Consider the following 24,782-nt stretch of genomic DNA (forward strand, 5'->3'; position numbering starts at 1 on the left):
CTAGACTATAATTTATGCACTCATGTCTGGTATATTCTTCACTCTCCCATTACAATCAAGCCAGAATATCAACTCAGCTTTAACAAGGGGAGCAGAAGGCATTTCAGAACAGCATAAATACAGCTTTAAGATGAAATGACCATAGAGAAACTGCAACATAGGACAGTAAATATGCTAAACTGCAAAAAATTATGTATTAAGCAGTTCTAGGTGATTCCATAACCAAGAAATCAGATCAAAGATCTGCAATCCAGCCACAGTTACACATAAATGATAGTACAAAAGTTTATAGAAAAAAGTGCTGGTTGCAAGAATATCCCTATTCCTCAACAATGACAAAACCCAGCATGAATGCTAAAGTGATTTGCAACCATATTCAGCCTCAAGTACCAAGCAGATAATCTACAGAATTACATCAACAGAGAAGCTACCTTTATCCAGGTCAATACAACCCACATCAGGAAATGACTGATAGCACTGTATACAATCATACAACTGGACAACATCTGGTTATGAGTGCCTGCACTCCAAACCAGTGAGCAACATAGGCATCTACTTTAAGGTATGGAAAATAGGCTCAGTATGTCTTAATGAGACAGCAGCATGGCAATGGAGGGTATTGTTGACAGCACCTTTAAAATGGTACCAGTAACCAGTTCACAAATACTCTATTTCAGAATCTGAGTTCTGTTAAGACTATTTGGAGATCATAACTGCCTTGGTCCAAACATGATAACAAAAACTGAGTTGAATGAAGTGATATCCTTAACCAGTAGGATCAAAGATTTCAAATGAAACTGAGTCCAGTAGGCAGCAGGGAAAATCATTTCCCCGCATGGAGCCATACCTGGCAGAAGGCAAGTTGGTTATGGTTGCTGGAGGATATTCATCATAACTGCAGGAAATCGGCACAGGAATTATTCGTGTGGCAGTATTCTAGGGTCATCCATTTTTAACTCCTTTTTCAATAATGCTCCTTCTATCATAAATGCTGGGTGTGAGGATATTTGGCAACGACTACACAATGTTAAATTCTAATTACAAATCCACAACAAATGAAGCAGTCAATGCCTGCATGCCATTTGTGCCACACAAGTCCCAGGCTTTGTCATCTCCCAAAAGAGAAGTGTGGAACAGCTAATCTTCAACATTCAATGGAATTACTATCTCATCAAAATCATGGTGGTCACTACTGACCTCAAACTAAAACGAACCAATCATATAAATACAATAGGTGCATGGTAAGTTTAGAGCAGAGTATTCTGCCATGAATGACTCACTCCTGAAATCACAAAGCCTTACCACTATCAAAATAGCATGGGTCAGAAGCATGATGGAACACGGTCCATTTTCACCTAATATACTTAAGAAACCTGGAATTTCCCACAGAAATTTTTTCAGACAATAAACTATGTGAACAAATACCGATCTTGACGCTGATGCCTACATCCCCAAAAATAAATGAAAAAGTGCAATACTGAAGACAAGCAAATAATTTTTCAATGCAAGTTAATTCATCTGATTTACCTTGAATATTTTAAATAGAGTATGAGTGCTCCAATTAACTCTTAAAGAATTCTAAATTATTGGAGATGAGCAGAAAGGAATGTTTGCACTTATTTTACAACTTTCATGACCCTTCACAGCTCTCACTGTATCTTACAGCCAAGATATTAAGGCAGCATAGTGTTTTCAATACTCTAATATATAAAACTACTGTTGATGCAACTACAAACATACATATTAAGAAATGTAGATCTCAAATGGCATTGCATAAAATAACACACATTTTCCCAAGCGTAATGAATATTTTAAAGGGATCATTGATTTAGGAAAATCAAATAAGTAGTATTTTCACAACATACAATTCTGGAAATAGTGGCATTTTCAGGTTCAAATTATATTATGTGCCCATTTTTCTGAAAATTATAAAGTTGCAAAGAAATGTAGTGTATTTTTGGTAAAACAGTCAGAAACATTGCAAGATGATGTAGAAAACACACACAAAATGCTGGAGGATCTCAGCAGGCCAGGCAGCAACTATAGAAAATAAGTACAGTTGATGTTTCGGGCAAAACCCAAAACGTCGACTATACTTTTCTTCCATAGATGCTACCTAGCCTGATGAGTTCCTCCAGTATTTTGTGAGTGTTGCTAGGAGTTTCAGCATCTCTTGTTTGAGAGATGATGTAGAAATGCAGTTGTACATGACTGTGGGAATTATTTTGATGTTGAGACTTATGGTCTGGAGTCACTGGGAAGTTATGTGAAAGCAGTGTCATTAAAGGGCTACTGGAAGAGAAATCAGGAATATATAATGAAGAAGAGGGTGGAGCTTAGGAGGGTTAATGACACCTAACGGCGACTCCTTTGCTTGCATCTTCAAAAATAGCTCTATTTCCATCTTTAATATTTCTATTTTTCCCTTTCAGGCTTCTTTTGAAGACCCTGATCTGGAGTTACACACTGACTTCAGGTCTTTGCGGGACTGGGACCTGCTCTCAGGGTTCGATAAAAGGCCATTGCTTAGCATGCCAAAGCTCGGCCTAAGAGTCAGGCTCTCATTTGGAAGCCTAGGATCTCGGGGCTCTGGAGACAGGTGGATCGAGGGTCGGTGTGACGACAGGAGATCCATGTGTCGTCGGGGGAGTCTGGATATCTGCTGAATGCCTGGAGAACCGGGATCTTTGCGATCTTCAGGCGGTACAGAGCTAGAAAAAAGTGACGTAATGGAATTTTAACATTGTAAACCAGAGATGTTTGTTATGTCTCCCAGCTCACTGTGAAAATGGAGTCACCTCTTTCTCCCTCATGAGGGAGGGAGAGAGAAAACCTGTGGTATGTCGAATACCAGGTGAAACACGAAGTCTCTAGGGTAACTGCAAGTCTGTGTCTTTGCTATTGTTTTACACATGCTTCAGTGCTTGGTGGCGGTGCTGATGCCTTTTTTGCTGGTGGGGGGAGGGGGAATTGTTACTCACTGTCACTTACGCACAGGGAGAGAAGCTTTGGGATGGGGAGGCACTTTAGGGTTCTAACATTTAACTGGCATTCATTCTTCAGGGCACTCCTCTGGTTTGGTGGATGGTTTCAAAGAAAAAGCATTTCAGGATGCATACTGTATACATTTCTCGGTAATTAAATCGCACCTTTGAAGAAATATACAGCAGCCAATACAAACAACAGTACTGGATTATTTTATTATGTGACTAAAATGTATACAAAATAATACTTACTGCATCAAATGTATCTTCTAGCAATGCTATATTCTCTTTAATGCTATTCCACCTTATATTCAACGTTATCATCACATAATCTGTAAGAGAATTGTTAGATTATATTTTAAATATTTCCCCATTTTTAATTATATTATGTTCTCAAATCACATTGTTCAACTTCATTTATTCATGTTCGATTAGTGGGTGCAGAGATTTCTAAATTTTAAAAAGTCATCAGATTCACAACTTTACAGCAAAGTGTGAACATGTTTGTCATACCAAATGCAAAAGTTCAAAGAGATCCATCACAACCTAATCAAGGACAACCAGTGATGTGCAATAAATGAGCTTTGCTAGCAAATCCCACTTTGAGGAAAAAAACTGTTGACACAATTAATATAAGCCCTCTTGCATAAAACTACAGAAAGATAGAATTAAAATTCTGTAGCAAATCTATGAATTGACCTGCAGATAATCTATGAATCTAACTGCTAATAATTTTAATGCAGTTCTTTAATGATTCTCTAGATAGACCACATCATATTGCTAACATTGCAAGAAGATGAGAAACATTGCTTTCTCAAACAAGAGAATCAAAACATACAACATAATTACTGGAAGAACTTTCCAGGTGGTTTTGGAATATTAAAGGGGTCAGATTCCTGGTGAAATAATTGCATAATTACAGCTCAGATAATGAAGCTGTTATTAACCAGTCCAATATAAACACAAAGCAGTATATTGCAATAATTTAAAAAAACTATAAATTACAAATAAGTATGTATGAAAAAATGAAATTAAGTGAGTAGTGCAAAAAGAGAGGGAAAAGTATTGAGGTAGTGTTCATGGATATATTGTCCATTCAGAAATCTGATGGCAGAGAAGATGAAACTATTCCTGAACTGTTGAGCCTGTCTTTAGCTTCGGTACCTCCTCCTTGATGGTAGCAATGAAAAGAGGGCATGTCATGGGTGATATGGCTCTTTAATGATGAATGCCACCTTTATGCAACATCGCTTTTCAAAAGTATCCTTGATTCTGGGAGGGCTAGTGCTCACGATGGAGCTGGCTGAGTTTACAACTTTCTGCAGCTTTTCCAATCCTGTGTAGTGGCCCCTCCATACCAGACAGTGATGCAACCAGTTAGAAAGCTCTCCATGGCATATCAGTAAAAAATAAGCATCTTTGGTGACATACCAAGTCTCTTCAAACTTGTAATAAAATACAGCCATTGCTATGCTTCATTTGTAATTGCATCAATATGTTGGGCCCAGGATAGATCTGCAGAGATGTTGACATCCAGGAACTTGAACTTGCTCACCCTTTCCAATGCTGATCCCTCAAAAATGGGTGGGATGTGTTCCCTTGACTTACCCTTCCTGAAGTCCACAATTAATTCCTTGGTCTTACTGACGTTGACTGCAAGGACTGCAAGGTTATTGCTGCAACACCACTTAACCAACTAATCTATCTTGCTTCTATACACCTCCTTGTCACCATCTGAAATTCTGCCAGCAATAGTTGTGTCAGAAAATTTATAGATGGTGTTTGAGCTGTGCCTAGCCACACAGTCGTATGTGTAGACAGAGTAGAACAGTGAGCTAAGCACACATTCTTGCGATGCACCAGTGTCAAATGTCAACGAGGACTCGATGTCAAATCCTATCTGCACAGACTGTGGTCTCCCAGTGAGAAAGGCAAAGATTCAGTTGTAGTGAGATGTCCAGAGGCCTAGGTTTTGGAGTTTCTTAATTAGATTGAGGACATGATTGAGTTTTCCCTTTACTGTGCCTATTGTTTTGTTTATTAATTATTGTACTGTCTTGCACTGTTTTGTTCAATTTATGTAGTCCCGTGTAGGTCTGTAGTCTAATGTAGTTTTGTGTTGTTTCATGTAGCCTAGTGTAGTTTTGTGTTGTTTCATGTAGCACCATGGTCCTGGAAGAACATTGTTTCATTTTTACTGTGTACTGTACCAGCAGTTATGGTTGAAATGACAATAAAAGCAATTTGACTTGACGAGTTTAACAAAAGTTATTTGAAATGTAGATACCTTAATTCACATTTCTAAATACTCAATATAAAACTACTGGAAAATAATTTTAATGAAGATCAAAATCTTGCTCTAAGAAAGAACTGGAATTCGATTGTAAACAAGGTGGGACCTGATTGGATGAGGTCTAACCAATCAGGAGGCACGGAATACAGGGGTATAAGTACCACCGGGACTAGATATGCCCAGGCATCATCCCTGATGAAGATGGCAGTGTTTGCCATTGAAACATCGGTTAAAATCGATACCTGTACCTTGCTGGAAGTCTGTGAAGAATTTATTTGTACTCAATCTGCCAGTTCTATCTGAGTTTTCTATAGTAGAACTACAGAACAAAGACCTTTATGATTCCCTGAAGAAAGTTATATCAGTATTTTAATGTGCACAAAGCCAAACTTTTGCTGTAGCAATTCAAGTGCTCTTGTTTATTTGGCAATGTCAATTGAAGTCTAGACAAGCAACTCTTACAGTGAAAAGATGCCATATGTTAGTTATACTGCATGCTCTCTTTAAAAACATGTTTTAATTCAAAGTTAATCAACACATCAGTGCTCAGCTAGACTCAATTAAGCATTAGTAACCTGTACATGTTAACTTATTATAGAGAAATTACAGCACAGGAATGAGCCACTTCGGTCTAACTTAATGTCGTGTTAAAATTTTAAAAATTCTAAAACACCACAGGTGTGATTGCAGCGTCATCTTTTCTTACATGCATTAAATTCAGTAGTACAAGCTAGCCGAATTAACTTTCATCTAGGGATTGTGGGAATTTTATTACGTTGAGTGATTCTTGAAACTATAGTCTTGTATAACTCAGATCTCAGGATGGCACACAAGCATGATTAGCTGAGGTGCTACCTCAATCTCAATAACTCCGATTCAATTCTGGACTCCAGTGCTGTCTCCATGGAGTTTGCATGTTCATCCTATGACCAGGTGTGTTTCCTTTTGCCTGCTACACTTTCCTCCCAACATCCTGAAGTTGTTCAGGCAGTCAGGGTAATTTGTATATTGCCCCTAGTGTGTAGAATAGATCAAAGGAAAGTATTGCAGGGAGAAAGATATGGGTTCTGGTGGGAATGTGGTCAGAATAGGTTAGAGGAGATTAAGAGTAAATCAGGGTACTTGATCAATGAAATGTAGGGTCTTGTTAAAGTGCACATTCAAAAAGTGCATTGCCCGTCCCTCATCAATCCTCTAGGCCATCTCTCCAAAAAAAAGCTCTCAATTAAATTTGTGAAACATAACTTCCCATGCGCAAAGCAATGCCAATCATGACTAATCAGTCTGTCTTTCTAAATGTGAATGAGTTTTGCCTAACTGAATTCTTCCTTAATTTTCTCACTACTTTCTAGAGATGCATAAAACCATGAGGGGCAATAAAAAGACTGATTGTGCAGTCTTTAACACCCCCCACCCCCGGCCAAGGAAGAAGAATCAAAACCTGGAAGCATTAGTTTAAGGTGAGAGGGTGAGAGGGGAAGGATCTGAAAGGGATCAGATTCACACAGGGTAATGTGTATTTAGGGAAAAAAACTGCTAGAGGACATGGTTGATGTAGGTATAACAATAACAATGTTTAAGAGGTAGTTGGACAAGAACACAGATATGAAAAGTTTAGATGGGCATCTTGGTCAGCATGGATAAGTTGGGCCGAATAGCCTGTTTCCATGTTATATTACTCTAAGACTTTATGACCACTGATGCAAGGCTCACCTACTTATCATTATCTGGTGTATTCTTATCATTTTTAAATAAAGGTACCATGTTAGCTATCTCCCAAGTCAGCCCCTCTCTTGCCTGTGGCAAATAAAATTACAAAACCCAATGCCAGAACCCAGTCTCCTCCTCCCTTGCTTACAAAACATGCTAGGGTACACTAGGTTATGGTCCAGGAATTTATCGTTCATGCACCACATGACCATCAATATCACCTGATTTGTAATTTCAATATTTTTTCAGGACATCAGTCCTTTCTTCCTTGAATTCCTAATTCTATGACTTTCTCCCTAGTAAAACGATTGATAAGTAATATTTATTTTAGACTAATGCACATCCCTTAGCTTTACACATTGATGGCCACAGAATTCCTTAAGGGGACCTATTCTCTCCATATTGCACCTATCTCTCTTAATGTACCTAAAGGTTTTTTTTCCAAGATTCTCTTTACTTTATCTGCCAAGGATAACTTATATCTCTTTTTGCCCTCCTGGTTCTTTAAGTGTATTCCAAAATCCCTTATACTCAAGGGATTTGCTTGATCCCAGCTGCCTATATCTGACACATGCCTCCTCCTTTTACTTGACCAGATTTTCACCATCCCTCATCAGCCTAATTCTGGCAGTCTTGCCCTTCACTCTAATTGGAACATGTTGGCATTGTGCTCTCCCTTGTTATGCTTTGTAACTCCAGAAAATACTTGAAAGAAAAATACAGAGGCCCAGATGTTTGAAACTTAAGTTATTTTCGTTAGTGAGGTGCACGTACAGTGGCATGCAAAAGTTTGGGCACCCCTGGTCAAAATCTCTGTTACTGTGAATAAATAGCTAAGCGAGTAAAAGATTACCTGATTTCCAAAAGGTATCAAGTTCAAGATGACACATTTCTTTAATATTTTAAGCAAGATTACTTTTTATTTCCATCTTTTACAGTTTCAAAGTAACAAAAATGGAAAAGGGCCTGAAGCAAATGTTTGGGCACCCTGCATGGTCAGTACTTAGTAACACCTCCTTTGGCAAGTATCACAGCTTGTAATGCTTTCTGTAGCCAGCTAAGAGTCATTCAATTCCTGTTTGGGGGATTTTAGCCCATTCTTCCTTGCAAAATGATTCTAGTTTGTGAAATTCTTGGGCTGTCTTGCATGCACTGCTCTTTTGAGATGTGTTTAGGTTGGGGGACTCTGAGGGCCATGGCAAAACCTTCAGCTTGCACCTCTTGAGGTAGTCTGTTCTGGATTTTGAGGTGTGTTTAGGATCATTATCCTGTCGTAGAAACCATCCTCTTTTCATCTTCAGCTTTTTTTTTTACAGACAGTGTGATGTTTGCTTCCAGAATTTGTTGGTATTTAATTGAATTAATTCTTTGCTCTACCAGTGAAATGTTCCACATGCCACTGGCTGCAACACAAGCCCAAAGCATGAAAAATCCAGCCCCGTGCTTAACAGTTGGAGAGGTGTTCTTTTCATGAAATTCTGCACCCCTTTTTCTCCAAACATACCTTTGCTCATTGCGGCCAAAAAGTTCTATTTTAACTTCATCAGTCCACAGGACTTGTTTTCAAAATGCATCAGGCTTGTTTAGATACTTCCTTTGCAAACTTCTGATGCTGAATTTTGTGGTGAGGATGCAGGAAAGGTTTTCTTCTGATGACTCTTCCATGAAGATCATATTTGTGCAGGTGTCGCTACACAGTAGAACAGTGCACCACCACTCCAGAGTCTGCTAAATCTTCCTGAAGGTCTTTTGCAATCAAACGGGGATTTTGATTTGCCTTTCTAGCAATCCTACGAGCAATTCTCTCGGAAAGTTTTCTTGGTCTTCCAGACCTCAACCCTCAGACCTCCACCGTTCCTGTTAAATGCCATTTCTTAATTACATTACGAACTGAGGAAACGGCTACCTGAAAATGCTTTGCTATCTTCTTATAGCCTTCTCTTGCTTTGTGAGCATCATTTATTTTAATTTTCAGAGTGCTAAGCAGCTGCTTAGAGGAGCCCATGGCTGCTGATTGTTGGAAACAAGGTTTGATGAGTCAGGGCATTTTTTTAAGCTTTGAAATTTGCATCACCTAGCCTTTCCTAATGATGACTGTGAACAAGCCATAGCCCTAATAAGATAATTAAGCCCTGAGAACTAGGTAAAAGTTATCTGAGAGCTCAAATCTCTTGGGGTGCCCAAACTTTTGCATGGTGCTCCTTTCTTTTTTTCACTCCAAAATCGTACAAAACAAAAATAATACACTGATCAATGCTTCAAGATCTCAGCCTCAATACCTTCCTTGATTTCCTCATTTGCGGACCAGTGACAGTTCGGATTGGCAGCAACATCTCTTCCAGAATAACAATCAGCATAGGTGCACCACAAGGCTGCATGCTTAGCACTCTGCTCTACTTGCTTTCTACTTATCAATTGGGAAGCTAAGCACAGCTCCAATGGCATTTTCAAGTTTTAATTCAGATTTCAATTTTTTTTAATTCCAAACGTTCTAATTCCCATTCACATTCTGACATGTTGGCCCATGGCCTCCTCTTGTACCACAATGAGGCCACCCTCAGGATGGAGGAGCAACACCTTATACTCCAGACCTTATATTTGGGTAGCTTCCAACATAATGGCATAAATATTGATTTCTCCTTCCAGGGGGAAAAAAATCCCTCTCCCTCACCCCAGCCTCTTAACCTCTTCTCACCTGCCTATCTCCTCCCCCTGATGCCCCTCCTCCTTCCCTTTTTCCTATGGTCCACTCTCCACTCCTACCAGATTCCTTCGTTTCCAGCACTTTACCTTTCCCATCCACCTGGCTTTATCTATCACTTTGTAGCTATTCTCCTTCCCCTTGCCCACATTTTTATTCTGGTGTTTTCCCCCTTCCTTTCCAATCCCGAAGAAGTCTCAGCCCAAAACGTTGACTCTTTGATCCTTTTGTGCGTGTTACCCCAGATTTCAATTTGCTGATGACACCACTGTCTTTGGCTGAATATAAGGTGGTGACAACTCAGCATGTAAGAGGGAGATTGAAAGTATGCTGAAGGGTGCCACAATGACCTCTCATTCAATGTCAGCAAGAGCAAAGAGCTGGTTATTGTGTTCAGCTGGAGGAAACCAAAGGTTCACGAGTCAGTCCTCCTTGCGAGTCAGAAGTGGAGAGGATCAGCAACTTTAAATTCCTTGGTGTTATCATTTCAGAGGATCTGCCCTAGGTCCAGCACATAAATGCCATCACAAAATAAAGCATAGAAGTGCCTCTATTGTTTTTAGACTTTGCAAAGATTCACAACGTCATCGACTAACTTCTACAAATGTGTAATAGAGATTACATTGACTAGCTGCATCATGGCCTGGTATGGAAACACCAAAAGCCAAGAATGGAAAATCCTACAAAAGGTAGTGAATGCAGTCTAGTCCATCATGAGTACAGCCTTCCTCATCATTGAGCACATTAACATGGAGCACTATCGCAGGAAAACAGCATCCATCATCAGAGACCCCACCCTCCAGTCATGCTCTCTTCTCACTGCTGCGATCAGGATGGAGGGATAGAAGCCGCAGGTCCCTCAAATATCAGGCTGTTGAACCAGAGGGGATAATTTCACTCAACTTTACTCACCCCATCATTGAACTGTTCCCACAATCTATGGACTCACTTTCAAGGACTCTGTCTCATGTTCTCTATATTTATTGCTTATTTCTTTATTATTATTATTTCTTTTTTTTGCTTTCTTGTTGGCTTTTACACGTTGGTTGTGGTCTTTCATTGATTCTATTGTGTTTCTTCTAATTACTATGAATGCCTGGAAGAAAATTAATCTTAAGAGTTTTATATGGTGACATACAAGTACTTTGATAATAAATTTACTTTGAACTTTGATGTCCATGTTGGGCAATTTCCAACCCCAAATGTCACAAGCAACTGCATGGTGTTGAATTCTTGCACTTCTGAACATATTACATAATTCTGACATTTATTCAATCAGCAGTAAGTCCAAGCATACAACTACCAAAATCATAGTTGTGTATATAACTTTGCCCCTCAACATTTTACTGACACACACATAAAGTTTATGCAGAAATGCTAATGTACACAATATCTGTGTCTCAAAGTTTTTGTTTGATTCAACAAGAAATTATGGAACGTACTCAATGCACACTACTAACATGAGCTGATAATGAGCTACAGCTCAGCTAAAAATATTTGTGTAGGAAAGTACACATGATTTCTTTAATTGCAGCTTGGTTATTCTAAAATAAAACTGTTGATAAAATTTGTGATTCTACTTGTGATCACTGGCAAAGCACAACTAAAGTGCAACATACTGGACCTGTCCGAAGTTCCTCCTAATCACATGTTGAACTATAGCATTGGCTAACACAGTTCTTGTTTTCTACCCTTCCTATCAGAAAGCAAACTTGCTGTGGAAAGTAAACTGAACTAAAATACTAAAAATACTTCCAATGTGTTCATGGCTCAGGGATGATAATAATTCAACTCAAATATGAATCTTGTGACAGACAGTTTCAAAAAGTGGTGATGACATTATAATTTAAAGTTTTCAGATGTTCTACAGTGGTACTAGAAAGTTTGTTAAACCTGTAGAACATTCTCTACTTCTGCATAAATATGACCTAAAATGTGATCAGATCTTCATGCAAGACCTAAAACTAGATAAAGAGAACCCAATTAAATAACACAAGAAAAACATTATACTTGTTCATTTATTTATTGAGAAAAATGATCCAATATTACATGTATTTGTTGGAAAAAGTATGTGAACCTTTGCTTTCAGTAACTGGTGTGACCCCCTTGTACAGCAATAACTTCAATCAAATGTTTCTGGTAACTGTTGATCAGTCCTGCACATCGGCTTGGAGGAATTTTAGGCCAATCCTCCTTACAAAAACTGCTTCAATTCTGATATGCTGGTGGACTTCCTTACATGGACTGCTTGCTTCAGGTCTTTCCACAACATTTCTATACGATGATGGTCAGGACTTTGACTCAGCTGTTTGAAAACACAACCTTTTTTCTTTTTAAGCAATCCTACTGTTGATTTACTCTTGTCTTTTGGATCATTGTCTTGTTTCATTATCCAACTTATATTAAGCTTCTGGAGACAGACTGCTACCCTGACATTCTCCTGTAAAACATTTTGATACAATTTTGAATTCATTGTTCCCTCAACAATTGCAAGCTGTTCAGGCCCTGAGACAGCAAAGCGCCACCAAACCATGATGCTCCTTCCACTCTGTTGGGATGAGGTTTTGGTGTGCAGTACTCTCTTTCCTCTAAGCACACCAATATACATTTCTGTCAAAAAGTTTAACATTTGTCTTATCTGTCCACAGAGCATTGTCCTAGAAGTATTGTAGAACATCCAGGGAGTCTTTGCAAACTTGAGATGTGCAGCAATATAGTTTTTGGAGAGCAGTGGTTTCCTCTGTGGTGTCCGTCCATCAACACCATTCTTGTTCAGTGCTTTTCTCATAGTTGACACATGAACAGAGACTTTAGCAAGTTCTAGAGATTTCTGCAGGTCTTTTGTTGTTACCATCGGGTTCTTTTTCACTTCCTTCAGCATTGTACATTGTGCTCTTGGTGTGATCTTTGCAGGATGTCCACTCCTAGCGAGAGTAGCAACAGTACTGAGTTTCCTCCATTTGTAGACCATTTCTCTAACTGTGGACTGATGAATACTCAGGTCTTTAGAAATAATTTTGTAGCCTTTTCTAGCTTATGCACATCTGCAATTCTTCTTCTAAGGTCCTCTGAAAGTTGTTTTGATCGTGACATGGTGCACATAAAGAGATATTTCTTGAGAAGAGCAGGCTGTCAGTAACCTGACTTAGTGTGTTTTTCATAGGGCAGAGCACCTCTACAACCCAAACATCTAATCTCATTTCATTGATTGGAACACCTGAACTCCAAATAGCTTTTGTAGAAGGCACTGAGGTTCACATACTTTTTCCAAAAAATACATATTGGATCATTTTTCTCAATAAGTAAATAAATGAACAAGTGTTCAGATAGACTTTCTGAACATCGGAAAGATGGCACTTACTCACTAAGTGCCGTCTTTCCTACACTGGAAACCCCTGCTTGTGCGATCCATGAGATACTCATCTCTTACACTACCACTACCTCAAAAGAAGTGCTGGATAAGAAGAGAGAAGGATCAGAGTCCTGGTGAGGTTGATACGGCATGCAAATTGGCCATCGCTCCCTAGCATACTCCTGGTTGACGTTCAGTCCCTGGACAACAAGCTTTGTGAACTGAGAGCCAGAATCTCCTATCAGTGGGAAACAAAGGAAGGCAAAGTCTTGTGCTTCGTGGAGACCTGGCTGACAGAGGAGATACTGGATCATGCCATCGAGCCCTCTGGGTTCTACCTGTTCTTAACAGACAGGCCGAAAAACCTCTCTCAGAATAGGAGGAGGGGTATGCTTCATGGTCAACAATGCTTGGTGCAACCCCTAGAATGTGCCTGCACTCAAATCCTTTTATTCCTTAGACCTGGATTACCTGGTGCTGCTGTGCAGACCCTACTGGCTGCCGAGAGAGTTTGGAGCTGTTATCATCACAGTGGTGTATATTCCACCACAGGCTGATACTGACCTGGCTCTCAAGGAATTGTACAAGACTATCAACCTGCTGGAGACTGCACACCCAGAGACTGCCTTCATTGGCGCCGGTGACTTTAAACTACTGTTGCTGACAAAAGTCTCTCCGAAGTTTTGTCAGCACATCCAGGTGAGCACTCATGGAGATAAGATACTTGACCACTGTTACACTCCCTTTTGCAACACTTACAAAGCTCTCCTTCTCCCAGTTTTTGTTAAATCAGATCACTTTTTGATGATGATTTTGCTGATGTACAGGCAGAAGCTGAAACAAGAGGTGGCCATAGTTAAAACCGTCCACTGTTGGTCCGACCAATTGGCCTCCATGTTGCAGGACTGCTTCGATGATGTCGACTGGAATGTCTTCCATGATGAGGATGTCTCCAAGTTCACTGATGGAGTCACATGCTTCATCCAGAAGTGCACTGACGATGTTGTCCTGCAGAAGTTGGTCAGAGTCTTCCCGAACCAGAAACCTGCATCAATAGTTCTGTGCAAGCAGCACTTACCACGTGACATAGAGCTTACGTTGCCAGTGATCAGCTAGAGCTCAAGAAAAGCAGCTACGATCTGCGCAAAGCTATCAAGGCTGCGAAACAAAACAACGACAAGATTGAGTCAAGATTCACAATGAATAGCACACGTGACTTGTGGCGAGGGCTACACACCATTGCATACTTCAAAGCCAAATGTTGTGGTAGAGCAAACCACTTCAGACACATCTAATCTCAAAGCAGTGAAGGCTAAATCACAACTTGCATAAAACATTTAGAAAATGTTCAATTTTTAAAACAGGTTAAAGATTTAACTTGTACTTCTGTTACTCACATCCCCTACCTGAGATCACAAGTTTATGTACACAGCTAATAACACATATCCATTTCATAAAATTCTGAAAACCATAAATCTTTACAATACATGTGGTAGGTATTTGATTGTATCTGCACTAAGCTTTTGCTGGAAATATTCCAAAGTAATTTTTCTTTCTCCCCCCACAAACCATAACCTTACTGTTTATCAAATGTAAGACAAATAAAGAAGCATTCTGCTTCAGCTGTTACCTCATCAACAAAATTACTCAAACATGCTTACTTAAATCATTTTCTTCCAACTACTTTTCCTCATTTTTTAACCCTCCAAAAAATCTCCTGTTCATTGTTAACATCTATCATTTAAAAGAACTAATTCTTCACTTTCACTGTTAGTTATCAAACTACTCTAGTTCACTTTCATCCAAACACAATTGTAACTTTAATTGCTTAAAGGAAGCCCTTTCTTTATTTGCCATCACTATATCTCATTTTCACTTTTGTTTAGTCCATAGTACATTACCTCAAATTTACTTTAAAAATGTATCTATACTATGTCTATTCATTCTGCTAATCAAACCATGTAGCAGTGAACCTCTACAGTTTTTTTTAACCATCTAGGAAGGTGAACACAGAAGAAGTCATTAAACATCTCAGCACTGCTAGCAAGGATTTCCACACCTCTCCAGCACTATAATATTAAACCATATCCACCTTTCACATCAGTATTTAGTCCACAGTCACTAAGCCACATTTTTTTATAAACTAATATTTGACAGGAATGAATATTTGATCTATGAACTAATAATTTTAAGTGCTAAAGGGCTAATACAAATAAAGGTCTCATTTTTCATAGTATCTACAAAATAAGCTAATCAATCTGAAAGACAATTCAGTTTCCAGGCCAAAAGGAAGTGCTAATTTCAAGATCAGAAATTGTTCTTTATAAAGTTATCTGATTTTTTTCAGATTATAATTCACCATTTATTTTATAAGACAACCCAATCTATTCACAGTTCTCACAGCTGGGAAAGGGTTTCAGCAAATCCATTCTCTCAAGAAAGAAATAATAATAACCATTTTAAAAGTAATGAAGAGAGTATTACTTATGGAAACATCCATTTAAAAAAGCAAACAATATTTGTAAAGTTTCCATTTAAAAAGTTCACTCTGGTACTTGTTATGGTTGTCCTTACAGCTTTGATGGTACATTATAAAGATTATGATTGAGGAAATGGCTAACAAAATCATCACAAACTATCATCAGTCAAAAATTTACTTTAAAACCATTAGAAGATATTAGAATAGCTGACTGAATGCTATGGCAACAGGTTTAATAAGCATCCTTGAGTACAGTGGATGATGAAAAGAAAATTTAGGGGCTTGAGCCTGGAGTGCTGAATATATGACAATGAATGATGAAACTTAGATACTTAAGTGATAGATGTAGGGAGCCATAAGCCCATGAAATAATTAAGACATGATAAACCTATATATGAGATGTAACACTGGCCAATTAGGTAAAAGGATTTGATGCAAATTAGATGTTTACAACAAAGTTTTGTTTAAACTGCAATCTACAGATGATGAAGAACGCAAGTTTGCAAGTAGAGTGTAGAACAGTTGAATCCAGAGATAATAAATGTATGTCCCAGGAGCAGATCAGATGTAGAGTTGGGCAAGTACAGTAATAAGAAAATAAAATTTTGTTCAGTACCAGAGTGTATGGGATCATAACTTTATCTCATTGCTGCTTTTAATCAATTTCTTATAGCTTCTTATTTCCACATGTATATAAGTGTTCATTTTTTGATTAATATGCTAATATAGATTATTAACCACTGTTATTTAGCTGCACTTTATGAATTTTGGATGTGTATCGCAGCAAAAGCTGAATTATTTCCATTCATTTTTGTTTATATGGTGAACCGTTTGAATTTCAGCTTGAAATAATGTAGACCTTTCAATACAATTCCCTTTGAAGTTTATTCTCTAAAAAATCAGGTTTAGTTTTAAAGAGCCTAAAACCCAATCTTCATTTGCAGGGCAAAGACATAGAAGACCGCAGATGTTGGAATCAGGATCCAAAACTGAATACTGGAGAAACTCACTCAGCAGCATCTGTGGAGGTAGGCAGACGGATGTTTGATGTTTTGGAATAGATTAGATCAAATCTTCTTGTTTAAACCATTAGCATTTACCATTATTAGCATTTATAATCATTACATTTATTTCTGAATACACAGTAAATGAACAAATCATGAAGATGCTGTCATACATACAGAACACTATATTGTTCTTTCACAAGGTGCATTGTTTAGCAGCCTTCCCCATGTAATCTAGAGAACTGAGAGTTGATGAGAGCTATTCTCACTGCAAGTTGCCTTTGAAAGATTAATGAGGTATAAATGAAATTCCAGCCATTATAATTACAAAGTTATAACTTGTTTTTACTCAACCCTGAGGCCGGAAAATCTTTCAATGAATGTGAACTGCAGTTTCTTGTGGTGTATTTTAAATATATCATTTTTTAAAAATTATATATTTTATAGGAACACACATCTGAGTGTTGGAAATTGGGAGACCACTTCACTGAACACCTACGTACGCTCCATCCGGCAGAAAAAGCGGTTATCCCAGTGGCCACCTATTCTAATTCCACTTCCCATTCCAGCATGTCAGTCCATGGCCTCCTCTACTGTTGAGGCCACACTCAGGTTGGAGCAGCAACACCTTATATTCTACCTGAGGGCATGAACATCAATTCCTCAAACTTCCAGTAGTCCCCCCCACCCTTTGTTATTTCCCATCCCCTTTTCCCTCTTTCACCTTCTCTCTTTGCCTGCCCGTCACCTCCCTCTGGTGCTCTTCCCCCTTTTTCTTTCTTTCATGGCCTTTATCTTCTCCCATTAAATTCCTCTTTCTCCAGCCCTGTACCTCTTTCATCAATCAACTTCACAGCTCTTTAATTTACCCCTCCCCCAGTTTCACTTACCACCTTGTGTTTCTTCCTCCCCTACCCCTAACTTCTAACTTTGACTCATCTTTTTTTCTCCAGTCCTGTTGAAGGGTCTCAACCCAAAATGTCAACTATTTACTCTTTTCATTAGATGCTGCCTGGTCTGCTGAGCTCCTCCAGCATTTTGTGTGTGTTACTTGGATTTCCAGCATCTGCAGATTTTCTCTAGTTTGTGATGTATTATAGGAAGTTTTTTTTTTAAGCTTTTACTGAAATTGTCAGTTTTTCCCATTTTGCATTGTAAAATGCTTAAATATTAGTTAAAAATATGCAGTTTACTTACTAAATTGAAATCAATGAAGATTCTTACAGGTTTTATATGATAATATCCGGCCACTGGAACCTAGTAATCCTTTGAATTGACACTCAACAGCAACTGCAGAAGGAAATGGAGAAGAGTCTGAAAGTTGGTGAATAGCCTACTCTAATGCCTACACAAGACTCTGAATCCAAATCCAGCTTGATGGAAATTATATCACAGTCCTTAGAGAATTCTGGTTACATCTGGCTGTTACTCAAAGCTAAATATATTAGGCCATAACATTTTTCAAGGATTGGGAAAGGGCAAGGGAAAATAAGATAAAAAGCATGTAACAGCAAGAAGAACATTACTAAGATTGAACAAGACTACATAAATGTAATTATAGGATTATACAGAATGCAAGTGCCTGATAGCAATGACGTAAACATGGAGAGAAAAATCAGTTCAACATATTGTTCTCATGCTGGCTTTAAAGAGTTGATTTTCTTATTCCACATCTCAACATAACCCTATTGTTATTTCTTCACTCTTAATACCTATCCAGCTTTTATTAAATTATTTATCTAATTAGCTGAACTAGATTTCAGGTCAAGTGCATAAGACCCCAACCACAAATTATAAGAAGAGTCCCCATCGCCACCTTAAAACCTCAAGTTATGTGCATTCAACTATTGCAATTTTACTTTTGAAATGTTACCCCAGTCTATTTGTTAAGCTGATGGCTTAAAACATACATTAACTATCAAAACCTCTTCTATATTGATCTGAACAACTTAATGTGCTATTTTTCAGAGTTTTTTAAATTTTTGATTTGTTTTTTATCTTTACTTTTTTGTTCCCACATATTGCTTATCGTCTTTACAACTTTATACACTTTTCCTAAATCTTCCTTATTTTCCATTTTCTTTACCTATTATTTTACACTGTTCATTCTAGCTTCTGTACAGTCCTTTCTGAAGTCCCAAATTATTCCTGTGTGGAAAACTTTTAAGCAAAATATGTACAAATAATTGAAACAATATTAATAACTAATCACAGATGTAATTTCAGATGTTCCCATTTTAACATTTTGAAACAAAGTAATTATTTTAACAACTGTGCAGTATTCCAAATAGTACTAATTTGTTTCAACTGAAATAGTAACAAAACTTTATTATAAAAGTGACTGTGAAAGAGCACAAATTGCTCAGCAGAGTTAACATTAATGTTACAGACTGAAAACAGTGAGAACTACTAAATATCATATGATAGTCTACACCACTAACAGTGGAACAACCCTGGCTTGAACTGTTTGAATTTGTAAAATTAAGTTAAAGGTATTCTGACGTATGCCAAAAAAAAAGGTACAGCAATTTTCTAAGAAATATGTCCATTTTCCCAGCAATATCAATTCAATAACTGAAATATTATCAGAATAAATCAAACTTCTCAAAACTTGGAATAAAAGCCAGCCTGTGCTAATTAAACATGAGAATCATGGCTGATTCAATGGAAATATATGCCCTGCACTTGACAGATGCTCAAACTTAAGCGTTCACAGAACTTATATCTGCCAGAAGTAAACAAATTTCTGAACATCTTCCCACCATTTTATCACTGTTATTTAAGTAGATACATTATAGAACTTTCACCCACACATTTTCTCCAAATCCATTTCCAGTAAGCATCATCTCAGAATTTCAATTATTACATGCCCCTTTCCTCCATGAAACTATCTCTGGCATTCCTCTCCTCTCTACATTACACTAAGCTAATTGTATTACTAAAACAAAATATAAGGTTATGAGATAAATGGGTGAAATAATGAAAAGCTTGTATAAATTTGATAGATTTTGACGTTATGAGAATTATTCTAGGGAAAGGCTATATAACACTTTTTTTTATATTCATTCAAGGGATATTGTCTTCACAGGCTGAGCTACCATTTAGTTGCCTAATCCAGGTTGCTATTTTCCTGTGCACCACCAAATTCAGAAACAGTTATTATCCTTTGACCATCAGGCTCCTGAACTGGTGTGGATAGCTTTAATCACCACTATTCTGAACAGATTTTATGACCTAGAGACTACTTATTACAATTCATTTCAATAGTCTTATTTCTTATTTGCACAGCTCGTCTTCCTTTGCTTATGGGCTGTTCATCAGTCTTTGACTTCTTATGTAGTTTTCCGTAAATTCTATTTTGTACTTTTCTTTTTCCTATAAATGCCTGCAAGAAAATATATCTCAAGGTAGGATATAGTGTACATACATGTACTTTGATAATAAATTTACTTTGAGCTTTGAACTTTACTGCAGTTCTTGAGATGTGGGTAGAGCCACAATACTGTTAAGGAGAAAGTTTCAGGATTTTGATCCAGAAGGTAGAGCATCATTTCAATGCTTCATATTTATCTTTTTAAGGTTTAAATAAAACTTCAGATTTTTAAAGAAATCTGCATGATGATCTGGAGTGAAACAGATTGCAACATCTCTGGAAGAAACTAGTTTGATGAACTAAATAATTTAACCTGTTCACATGTTAATACAGTCCTTTAAAATTCATATTCTTTGCTTAAAATTATTCACTCTGAAGACTGAAGCAGCAATCAAGGTGTTACAGTCAGCTGCTTCAATGTATTCTTTTTAGAATTAGAAAAATGGCTAGGGTTTCCATTTCTGGTCTCTAATAAATGTGTAATATAAATCTAGGCAGTTAGCTTGGCTCTGGTTACTCCACTAAAATGATAAACAGCCTGCTCAAATTTATCATCAATGTTCGTATCGGATAAATTTATGTCAAAAGCACAAATTCTTAAATTGCAAAGAATGTATTATTTACATATCACTTACATATATTCATTCAGTCAACCAAAAGATTATCCTTTTTGTTGACAGATAAATTCGAAGTCTGAACATAGAACAGTACCGGCCCTTTGGCCCTCAATTTTGAACTGAATGTTTTACCTACTCCAAGATCAATCTAACCCTTCCCTCCCACGTAGCTCTTGATTTTCTTCCATCCATGCGCCTACCTAAAAGTCTCTTAAAAGTCACTAATGTATCTGCCTCTATCACTCCTGGCATAGTAGTTCTTACACTTAGCACTAAAGAAAACCCTCTGATATCCCCTTAAAATAATGACCTCAAAAAGTAGCCATTACCTCCTCTGGGAAAAAGGCACTGACAATCCACTCTATCAATCCCTCTTTATCTTATGCACTCAAGTCATCTCTCATCCTCCTTCACTCCAAAGCTCTTCCTCAGAAGACATGCTCTCTAATCCAGGCAGCATCCTGGTAAATCTGCACCCTCTCAAAACTTGCTATATTGAGGTGACCAGAAATGAACAATACTCCAAATAAGCAGAGTGGATTAAATAGTCTTAGAGCTGCAGCATTATTACATCACAGCTTTTGAACTAAATTCCTTGATTAACAAAGGCCAACAAACCATACACCTTGTGCGGCAACTTTAATGGATCTACGTACTTGGACCCCAAGATTCTCATTCCTCCACATCGCTAAGAATCCTGTCATTAATCTTTTGACTGTTTTCAAGCTCAATCTTCAAAAGTATTTCATTTCAAACTTCTCTGGATTTAAATCCATCTACCACTTTTCTGGCCAGCTCTATACCCTATCTGTGCCCTGTTGTAACCTGCAGCAACCTTCTACAATATCCACACCACCACCAACCTTTGTGTCATCTGCAAAGTGAAAATGAGCCTCATAGACCAGGAAGCTGTTTATTGACTTCAGTTTGGCATCCAATATGAACAGCCCTCAAAAACTAGAGGGTAAACTGTCCTTGATGCGTCTCAACACCCATTTCTCTAACTGGATCTTGGACTTCTTGACTGACAAATCACAGTCAGTCTGTGCTGGCAGCTCCATCACACTAAGCACCAGCACCTTCCAGGGCTGTGTACTCTGCCCACTGCTGAGGCACGACTGCACTATTATATCGAGCTCAAAACGAATCACGTTCGCTGATGATACAACAAAGGGTGGCCTCGTCAACTATGATGACACAGCGCACAGAGAGGAGTCTCAACGTGGACAAGATCAGAGATGATGGAGGACTTTAGGAAGCTGCAGGCTGACCACTACTCACTGTACATTAATAGCCCCTCCATGAAGAAGGTTAGGAACACTAAATTTCTGGGAGTGCACATAATGGACACTCTTGCTTCCTAGTCATTATTTCCTGAGGAGATTGAGGTAAGCAAGAGTGTTACCTTGCTTACCATCTTAAGGTGGTTAAGCTCCACCTTAACCATCTCCTATTCTAACCAGTTTTTACAGGAGCGCGATTAAAAGTATCTTCACCAGCTACATCACTGTCTGGTACAGGAAATGCAAGAGATCTGACCACCAAACCCTACAAAGGATTGTGAGGACAGCTGAAAGGATCATGAGGTTCTCCCTTCTACCCATCTGAGATATTTATCAGGAGCACTGGATACACAGGGCCCTTAGCGTTGTTAAGGATTCCTGATCGTGTAACTGGCTGGACTTTGAAAACCTATACCAACCAACTGGCATAAGTGTTCAAGGTCAACTTCAATTTCCCATTGCTGCAGTCGGAGGTTCTACCTGCTTCAAAAGGGTGGCAACTATACCAGTGTCCAGGAGCAGGGAGAACTGCCTCAATGACTACCACCCAGTGGTACTCACATCTACTGTGATGAAGTGTTTTGAGAGGTTGATCATAGCCAGAATCAACTTTGGCCGAAACAAAGACCTGACTGACTGCAATTTGCCCATCACCACATTAGGTCTACAGAGAATACTATCTTACCTGCTCTCCACTCGGCCTTGGACAACCTGAAATATAGTATAGCAATACAGATGTCAGGCTGCTGTTTATCAATTAAAGCTGAGTGTTCAACACCATCATTCCCTCAATACTAATCAACCAGCACCAAAGCCTGCGCCTCTGTACCTCCTTCTGCAACTGTATCCTTGACTTCCTCACTGGAAGACCAGTCAGTGCAGATTGGAAGAAAACATTTCCTCCTTGTAGACAGTAAACACTGGAGCACCACAAGAGGGGGTGCTTAGCCCACTGCTCTACTCTCTCTGCACCCATTACTGTGTGGCTAAGCACAGCTCAAACACCATCTATAAATTTGCTGATGACACACTATTGTTGGCAGAATTTCAGATGGTGATGAGGAGGGTGACAGAGCGAGATAGATAAGCTGATAAAGTGGAGTCAAAACAAACTTGCACTCAACATCAGTAAGACCAAGTAATTCATTGTGGACTTCAGGAAGGGGAAGTCGAAGTAGTACACATCTGCCCTCATTGACATATCAGCAGTGGAAAGGGTGAGCAGTTTCAAGTTCTCCGGTGTCAATATCTCTGAAAATCTATCCTGGGCCCAACGTATTGACGCAACTACAAAGGCAGCACCACAATGGTTGTATTTCATTCGAGGTTTGAGGAGCCTTGGCATGTCACCAAAGATTCTAGCAAATTTCTACCGATGTACAGTGGAGAGCATTCTAACCGGTTGCACCACCATCTGGTATGAAGGGGCCATTGCACAGAATCAGAAAAAGCTACAAAAAGCTGCAAACTCAGCTAGCTCCATCATGGGCAGTAGCCTTCCCAGTAATGAGGGCATAGTCAAAAGGTGATCCTTCAAAAAGCTAGAATCCATCATGAAGGGCCCCCATTTCTCATTGCTACTGTCAAGGAGGGGGTACAGGAACCTGAACAGACACACTCAATGCTTTAGGAACAGTTTCTTCCCCTCTGCCATTAGATTTCTGAACAATCTACAAACCCATGCACACTACCACTATTTTTACACACTTTTTGCATGACTTTTTCAATTATATATTTGTCTCTTACTGTAATATAAATTTTTTATTATGTAATCCTGCCGTAAAACAACAGATTTCATGACATAAGCCAATGATACCTGATTCTGATTCTCATTCATCTGTCCCACAATCTCTTTGATTTCCTATCATCGGGCAGGAGGTACCGCAGCAGTAGGACAGGCCGTGAGACATCCCTGCCACCACCCACATCTCAACGCTCATCAAGTGCCAGTAGCATTATACAATTTACTTTTTAAAAAGCAAACATGAGGAAATCTGCAGATGCTGGAAATTCAAGCAACACACACAAAATGCTGGTGAAACACAGCAGGCCAGGCAGCATCTATAGGGAGAAGCACTGTCGACGTTTCGGGCCGAGACCCTTCGTCAGGACACGAGTGAGGTTGGAATTGGAATACGGTGTAAAGAAGTCGAGATGGTTGATGTCCTGTTGGCAATTGGCAATAAAAAGATCCAGAGCAGGCAGAAGAGCAGAGCAGGGTGTCCATGAAGAGCAGGAGGGTTGAAGATGGGAGAAGGGGTCATCGGTGAGGGTAGGAGAGTTCTTGCCAAACAAGTAAGCTTGGAGACGGAGCTGGCGGAAGAAGAGTTCAGCGTCATGGCGTACATGGAACTCGCTGAGGTGTGGGCGAAGGGGGACAAAGGTGAGGCCCTTACTGAGGACAGAGCGCTCTGCCTCAGCGAGTTGAAGTTCAGAGGGAATGGTAAAGACCCGGCACGGATGAGAGATGGGATCAGAGGGGGGAGGGAGGCTGGTGGTGTCGGTGGAGAGGGGAGGGTTGGGGTGAGAGGAAGATGGAGCCTCTGAGGGCCCAGGAGCTGACGATGGGATCTGAGGGAGAGGGGATTGCAGAGTAGAGGTGGAGGAAAGGGAGATGGGAGTCACAATCGCTACACGTTAAGGCTCGGCCTGGAGTCGGAGTCAGTGGTCACGCAACCGCTTTGAAGCTGTCCATAGTTGTTGGAACACACATTGATGGTGCTGGAGTCCGGGTTGTGAATATGCCCTGGGTTGCTGGGGCAGCCGAGATCGACGGCCGGGCCCGGGACCGCGATATGAAGTCCATGCCTGCTAGTGGTTCAGCCAGCAGTCTCTGGGGCCTGCAGATGGAAGATCATGCGATCCTTGCAGGACGTGATAAAGTCAAAGAAACGTCACCCTCAGAGCTTGATGGGAGAAACAACGGGAGGCAGAGTCAATTAAATGTGAGTACCTGGGATCCTCAGAAGGTCCAAATTGAGAAGCT

The 24,782-nt window shown here is 39.2% G+C and overlaps 1 protein-coding gene across 2 annotated transcripts in view; it reads right to left on the reverse strand.

The window, feature by feature from the left end:
* zbtb20 (zinc finger and BTB domain containing 20) overlaps positions 1–24,782 on the reverse strand; it is a 341,450-nt gene that overhangs the window by 206,223 nt on the left and 110,445 nt on the right. The window contains exons 2-5 of one of the 2 annotated variants that reach the window (XM_073045596.1): positions 17,721–17,813; positions 13,800–14,198; positions 10,601–10,784; positions 3,237–3,316 (exon numbers count right to left, since the gene is read on the reverse strand). The gene's annotated coding sequence lies outside the window, so the exon portion shown is untranslated. The remainder of the gene's footprint in view (positions 1–3,236; positions 3,317–10,600; positions 10,785–13,799; positions 14,199–17,720; positions 17,814–24,782) is intronic. The other variant, XM_073045598.1, reaches the window with a different exon arrangement.

Source organism: Hemitrygon akajei, chromosome 5, assembly GCF_048418815.1.
Source record: "Hemitrygon akajei chromosome 5, sHemAka1.3, whole genome shotgun sequence".
NCBI classification, from domain to species: domain Eukaryota; kingdom Metazoa; phylum Chordata; class Chondrichthyes; order Myliobatiformes; family Dasyatidae; genus Hemitrygon; species Hemitrygon akajei.